This window comes from Heloderma suspectum, chromosome 6 (genome assembly GCF_057233095.1).
Source record: "Heloderma suspectum isolate Gila_16-S chromosome 6, 16-S_ref, whole genome shotgun sequence".
In the NCBI taxonomy this organism is placed as follows: domain Eukaryota; kingdom Metazoa; phylum Chordata; class Lepidosauria; order Squamata; family Helodermatidae; genus Heloderma; species Heloderma suspectum.
The window spans coordinates 24,378,227-24,384,946 of NC_139463.1; positions in this window are offsets into that span (position 1 = coordinate 24,378,227).

A 6,720-nucleotide genomic window follows, 5' to 3' on the forward strand; every position below is an offset into this window, starting at 1 on the left:
GCATATGCTAATGTATATGTATAGATGCACATCTAGAAATACTATAATTTAAATGGAATACAGTACATCTCGACATAATGGGGTGGGAGGAGGGAGACTGTGACCTGGTGATCTGTGGGCCTGCTTAGTCTGCTATACAGGTGCTAACTGTTGATGGACAAATTCAAGGCCCCTGCTGTATGGTCTTCATCTTTAAACCAAATTTGCACTGGACAAGACAGGCTGGATTTGAAGGGCTATCAGAGGACAGACCTTTATTTGAAGGAATTCTCCCTCTGAAGTGCTGTCCAGTCCAAGTCCTTCTTAAAGTTCGAGAACCAGAAAAAGGGAGAGCAGAGGCCTTGAAGTTGCCCATCAACCGTGAGCACCTTGACAGCAGACTGACCAGGCATACAGCTCACCTGGCCACAGTCTTCCCCACTATGAGATTATTGTATTTCTGGTTAAAGTATGGTAATTATTTGTAAATTTGCATCTTTGCATATAGAGTAGCATATGCAAATTTTATGCAAAGGAGCACACTTTTTTGCTCGCTCGCTCTCTCTCTCTCTCTTTGGGGAGGGTTGATGTATTTCTTCTTCTTTGGCAATGCATAAGTGGCCACCCTAACTCCATATCAAACAGCTCTGTTTTTAGAATTCCTTTCAATACCTAAACCCATTTGCTATGGGACTGTTGTTTGAAATTCACTTGTCCAATCCCTCTTCCTGCCCTTAGATACATAAATATAGGTGTGTGTGTGTGTGTGTGTTTAAAAAAATCATGCACGAACACATTGTCTCCTTCCATCCATGGATAGTGCACCTTGTTGTTTTATAAAGCCTTGCAAATAGCCAGAGTTTGCCAAGGCCATGGGTATGACCACACAATAGCAGGATGTTGCAAAAGTGGCAGGAAGGATTGTGAATAATAAACCTAAACAAAAAAATCATGCTTAAGGAGAAGCAGTTTGAGCCACAAAAGGCCAAAGTCATAGAGGCATTCGGCACTTTAGGACAAAGGTCGGAAGTGAGCATTATTGCTGCAAACGTGGGGTCCCTCTCATATTGGGTGAACCCCAGACACAACCCGAGACACCTCTGAGACACCATATGAACTGTGAACTATTTGGTAAGAAAATTATCTGGAAAGCCCAACTCAAAATTAGGATTAATGTGTGATCAAATAATAAACACTTCTCTTATTCCAGCTTGTCTCTCATTCACTGGAACAGCATTGGCTACTGCCCAAAAACAGTATTGTGTTGTAAAGCTACTTCAGCTCAGGGCTTTTCTACATGAGGCATTTATTGTGCACTCGTGATTCTCTACTCACAGTTGTTTATGGGTTCTTTGGATGATGTTGTGACCCTCCTGTTTCACTTCTGTGTCTAGTCAGCACTTTTGGTGAGGTTTTTTTAGAGCAGGGAAAATGCAGCATTTAACTGTGAAAGCAAAAGAAAGCACCATTTCTTCTTGTGTATTTGCACTATTCCGCTATATCACACTGCTGCCTAGAGGATTTGTAGCAGGAAAGGAAACACTCTTCGTGTAGCGCTTGGATCGCAAGCATTCTTCAAGAGGTAAAGAAACAAGTCCGCAGAATTCTTTCAGCAAAAGATTGTCTCCTGTGTCAATCTACTGGTGAAACCTAACAGCCACAACCTTGCATGTATGGGGCTAATGGAATATAAAGTCAAATGGGCACAGTTGCCATGGACAAGGATCTTTAAACCTCACTGTCAGAGGATCTTAACTCCTTGTCCTTAGAATAACAGGTTCCTGAATTAACTGCTGAGGGAGAGGGAAAATGCACCAGGAGTCTTCCAGCTACTCAGCACCCAGTTCTCCAGGAAGACCCCAGGGACCTGCAACCTGCATCCAGAGGAGATTGCATTACCATCCTCAGACACTGAAGACTCCAGCCATGAAGATACCATCATGCCACAGCCACCCCCACATCATAGCAGCCTGAGGCAGCTAAAACAGACCAGGCCCCTATAAGATAAAAGTCCTTAGTCAATGTGGATGTAGGGCTAACTGGCCTAAAGGAAGCCAAACCCCTGCTTAAGGCTCAGTCATGGTCTACTACTTGTTGGAACAACATGGAGACGAAGTTCTCTGGAGCTCTATGTGGCATTGTCCTATTTCCATTCCTGCCTTCTTGTCAAACCTGGCTTGTCCAAAACCCTGGTAAAGACCCAGTCCCTAGTGGAACCCTGTAACACAGGCCTCCCCTGTGTCCAATGTTGCTAACCTCTCTCCATGACGGAGGCAAAATAGAACAATAGGAGCAAGGGGTGCTTAACACATCCTGTACCTGCTGATTTCCCCCTGCAAATGCCCCCCAGGCTGCTTTTCCTACAGCTGGGCTTAGGAAATCACATATGGGGTGGAGGGCTTTAAAACCAACAAGCTGGGAGGACAATTGCTGAGAAGAATCAGCAAACAAGGGGAAGGTTAAGCAACCCCTCCCAACCCTTCATTCTCTCCTGGAAATGCCCCTCTCAGCTCCCACATTACCATCCTTTTCTTTTGTAGATGTGAGTACACTCCTGTGGGTTGAAAAAGGGAAAGAAGGAGCTCATTTTTACTGCTTTCCCCTCCTCCAGCAGCTCCCAGAGCTTCCTTGCATGCTGTTCCAGAGGTCACCCGGCACTCTGGGGAAGATTTTTAGGGGCAATGAGGAGTGCAGGAGGGAGAGGGAACTGGTAAAAGTCACCCCCTCTTCTGCCCACAGGAGCATTTGTTTTAGAGCGTTGCTCCCTGTGCAGCTCAGCTAATTTGGCTAGGGAAATTAAAATTATGGCAGGGTCTTTACATTATGGCCCTGAGGCTATGGAATGACCATCCTCCTGTGAAGTTGTACCTCCTTCCTTGCCTTCAGAAGGGCTATAAAGTTTGCCCTTTTCAGCTGCTTCTTTGTCCTAGGAAATGTTAAATCAGGATTAGTCATCAGATACATCTTTTGAGAAGGTCCCAAGCAAAACAAAACCTATTCCATGTTGCCGCCTTTGGATTCCCAAACAGTACATTCTCTGGAAAATAGAGTTTCCCAGCTTTCCACTATGATCAGAATGGAAAAAAAAAAATCAATGAAGCTGTTTAAATTCAGTTAGTCACACTGATGTATCCTGTTGAAAACAAAGATGTATTTTCAGCTGCAAGACTTTAATAATCAAGCTATTAACTAGGTACTAGGTACCTGCTGGCAACAACTAACAGGATCCTCCCAAAAAGATCCTCATGGGTAACCTATATGTGTGCCTCCATAGGAATAACTTTGGAAATAACAAACACTGAAGGAGAAGTTCTCTGAACCATAAATACAAGATATCCTTTGAACGTTTTCACACTTTCTGTCCATGGTGGATCCCTTTGCAACATGCTGTGATTTCCCATTTCTTCCCTCCTCTTGTGCCATGGGTATTTTAACACAAGGACTTAAGGAAGTCCTTCTTTACACAACACATACTAAACTATGGCATTCACTAGTACAAGATGTAGTGATGGCCATCAATTTGGATAGCTTTAAAATGGGGTTAACTAAATTCATGGAGGATAAGGCTATCAATGGCTACTAGTCCTGAAGTTTATATATTATCTCCAGTATTGGAGGCAGTATGCCTCTGAGTATCAGTTGCTGGGGAACATGAGCAGGGGGTGCTGTTGCACTGATGTTCTGTTTGTGGGCTTCCCATGGACACCTAGTTGGCCGCTGTGCAAACAGAACACAAGACTAGGCAGGCCTTGGCACTGATCCAGTGTGGTTCTTCTTATGTTCTTTAGAACCCTGCTGGATCAGACTAAAGGTCCTACAGCTTCACCATTCTGCTTCCTACAGTGGGCAGCCAGCTGCCTTCAGGAAGTGTACCATCAGGCTTAAAGGTCCACCTTGCTGTTCCCTTCCATCATTCAGTGGGAAACTGCCTCAGAACATGGAGTTTCTATTTCATTGTAATGGCTCCTAATATCCTTTGACTGATCTGTCCTCCATGAATTTGTCTAATCCCCTTTTAAAGCCACCTAAGGTGATGTCCATCGCTACATCCTGTGATAGCCGATTCCATAAACTAATTATGTACTGTTTGAAGAAAGTACTTTCTTTGGTCTGAATCTACCACAAATCACTGGGGACCCAAAATCTCTTTGGTTGGAACCTCTCCTGTATGCATTGATCCTGCCCCCGCCCCCCAAATCATTCTTCTCATGCCCACTATTAATTATGAGAGAAGGAGAAAAAGATATCTCTATCCACTTTCTCCACTTGATGCAAACCTCTGTTATGTGTGTCCCCTGCCTTTATTATTCATTGTCTTTTTTTTTCTAAAAGAAAAGGCCCAAAATGCTTCAGACTTTTCTCATAAGAAAATGCTTCCCTCTGCTCTAAGACTCCTTCCATCAGAGGAAACTTCTTCTGGTGGAGGAAGGGAACTTTGTATCCAGCCTTATGTGTTGGATGTCTACAAGTCACCAGGAAAGAGAGAGAGAAATATAGCACATTATGGTAGGGATGGCAGAGAATTCCACCACGGATTCCAGTGAGGCCGGATTCTAAAGAATCCGCCCCCCCGGAATCCGTGGCAGAACGGCCTCCTGCCCCCCCGCCCCCCCATGGAATCCCCCAGGACGGAACCTACCTGGGGCGGATGCGGTGGATGTGGCGGATGCGGCAGCAGCAGCGGTTCTGGCGGCGGCGGCTCCTGCTCCAGCGGCTAGTCTCCTGGCTGGCCGCAGCCGGGCTGCTGTGGCCGCCATTGGCATCCTTGCAGCTGTGATAGGCTACGTAAGTATTTACGTAGTGTATCATGGCTAACCCCCCCCCCACAAAAAAACCAGCTTACGCAAATGGCGGCGGCTACGGCAGCCACCATTTGCGTTCCCCATTTTTCGCCGTTCTAGCCTACGTAAATATTTACGTAGGCTAGAAAGGCGAAAAATAGGGAACGCAAATGGCAGCCGCTGTAGCCGCCGCCATTTGCATATGTTGGTGGGTTTTTCGGAGCAGAGCTGGCCGAGTAGGATTCCGGGGGGGAGAACCCAATCGCCTCCCCCCCTGTCGAGGATTCTGGGGGAGGGACAGAGCGCCTCCCCCCCCCCACCGTGAAAAATTCCATGAAAAGGTGAGTTTCGTACATCCCTACATTATGAAAAGTAAGGGCACAATCCTATGCATGTTTAGACAGAAAAAAATCCTACAACTTCCAGCATTCCCCAGCCGGCATAATTCCCTAGGATTGTACCCTAACACATTTTTCTCAGTGTTTAGAAAAATTATTTAGATAGGGCTTGTTTTAGGTTGTAGTTTGTATAGGAAGCCATTAGATGGCACTTTGGAGTTAGCACAGAAACTATAGCAACTCCCTTTGCGTGTTCGTAGGGGAACTCCAAAAGAGGGAACTTGTCCAAGTCCCAGCTAATCATCTGGCTCAGCTTCTCCCAAAGCTTTTGCAAGGCCTGTCAAATATGTAAAACAGGTGTATGTGTGCTGTGTAACTGTCCACAATTATTGCAATGACAAAAATCAAATGTGGCCAGGAGGGATGTTAGAGAAATCTGCAACAGAATCAAATGGGTCTGGATTACTATAAATCCAATCTGTGGATTCTGCAGTGGACCAATTTTCCCAAGTCGCACAGATTCTGTCGACTTGTGGAACTTTTTTTTTTTTACTTTCCCAAAGTAAAAACAGTACTTTCCTTGCTAATTTGTGCAAGTACGGATTTGCACCAATTTGGGAAATCGGGAAAAAAAACCTAATTCCGCCAGTGAGAGGATGACAGAATGAAAGGCACCTGACAATCTACAAAACACAGATGGAATAGATTTTACAAAATCTGTACATCCCTACTGGCCAAGAATGCTGATGTAACCAGCTGACAGCAAGTCATACATCTAATATCTCAGTCATCAAATGACTATTTTTGGGAAAAAAATCATGGAATTCAGTAGAACTACTCCGGAGCAAGGGCTGATTCATGTGATTATGGGCGTACACTTTGAGTCTGCTAATGCTGACTTTGGGCAAGAGCATGCCTTCCCACCCTCTGATGTCCTCAGACATCCACACAGGAGATAACATTCAAATATGGTTTGTGCACACAAAATCCAGTGTACATCAGTCTAGACTGTTCAGTCGGTTTCCAGATAGCCAGGGAATCATCCGTGTGATCCGAATCTACGTATGTATGCTGGATCTAATTCATGTAGGCTGTACTCAAACATTACACCCCTGAGTGGACAATCTGGGAATGTCTGAAGTGGGACAGGCTGGGCACTCTGACCACAGGTATGGACCAGATCAAGGACAGGTATCATCCACCCTGGTCCTTTGCAAGTAGGGCCAAGCATTTGTATCATTCTTTCACCCTCATCCAAGATTCTGTTGGTGCAGTGATCAGTGCCCACATTTTACTGTGCCACCTTGTGGAAAATGTGACATCTGGCTAGGGATGGCATGAGCATCCGGTTGAGGCTCGAAGCCCGGCAAGAAGTTGCTGGTTCACACAAGTCCTCCCTCCAGTCCATTCCTTCCATCCCATCCTGTGATTCACAAAGGTAGATTCTGTATTCACACGAGACACCTAGCTGAACTTCTAGACATATGGTCTTCAACACGTCTTAGCAAATGCAAGTCTGTAGCCAAATATGATGATATGCAAGGAAAAAAACTACAGTATTAAGTCATACTGTCCTTCATCTCATCTCCTTCCTCAACACAATGAGCTGTTTCACACCTCGT